General features: G+C 47.9%; 1 protein-coding gene across 1 annotated transcript in view; it reads left to right on the top strand.

Annotated features, from left to right (window-relative positions):
* Positions 1-634: 634 nt before the first annotated feature.
* Positions 635-643, top strand: part of pdgfd (platelet derived growth factor d) — a 17597-nt gene continuing 17588 nt past the window's right edge. Inside the window, exon 1 of the mRNA XM_027138890.2 lies at positions 635-643. This exon is cut by the window's right edge and continues 185 nt beyond it. The gene's annotated coding sequence lies outside the window, so the exon portion shown is untranslated.

Raw genomic sequence — 643 nt, 5'->3', positions numbered from 1 at the left:
TGATCACTATCGATCCCAGTAATGATCACTGATCACTATTGATCCCAGTGACCAATCACTGATCACTATTGATCCCAGTAACGATCAATGATCACTATTGATCCCAGTAACGATCACTGATCACTATCGATCCCAGTGACCAATCAATGATCACTATTGATCCCAGTGGCCAATCAATGATCACTATTGATCCCAGTCATAAAGAACTTATTGTAAATGCCTTCAGAAAATCTTCCTTCTTCGGTGTTAAGTGCTTTAAGATGGCGAAAGGTCGCGACCCCGCGGTGTTCACACCCCACTGAGTGAGGCTGATGGGAAACAAAACGGTTTCCTTTCCCTCCGGAACACGTCCCTGCAGTCTGCGTGCGCGTGGAATGGAAACTATTCGAGGTGTTTCACGGTATCAGCGGAATCCCGTAGTGACTTTTGGCTTCGGTCTTAAAGTTTTTAAAGTTTCCTCTTAAAGGAGCCGCGCGCGCTGTACACACGCCCCGTCAACACACCCACACCCACGCGCGCAAACCCGGACAAAGCAGAAGCACGCGCAGAGAAACCAGGACCGGTATCTGGATATGTTCGTTATCTGTCCTTCACAGCTCCTCACGCGTCATGTAAACAACTAGGACATAAAAGGAGAGGGTAA

Source organism: Tachysurus fulvidraco, chromosome 11 (assembly GCF_022655615.1).
Source record: "Tachysurus fulvidraco isolate hzauxx_2018 chromosome 11, HZAU_PFXX_2.0, whole genome shotgun sequence".
Taxonomy (NCBI): domain Eukaryota; kingdom Metazoa; phylum Chordata; class Actinopteri; order Siluriformes; family Bagridae; genus Tachysurus; species Tachysurus fulvidraco.
Note: the sequence above shows the minus strand (reverse complement) of the source record. Positions and strands in the feature narration are given on the sequence as shown.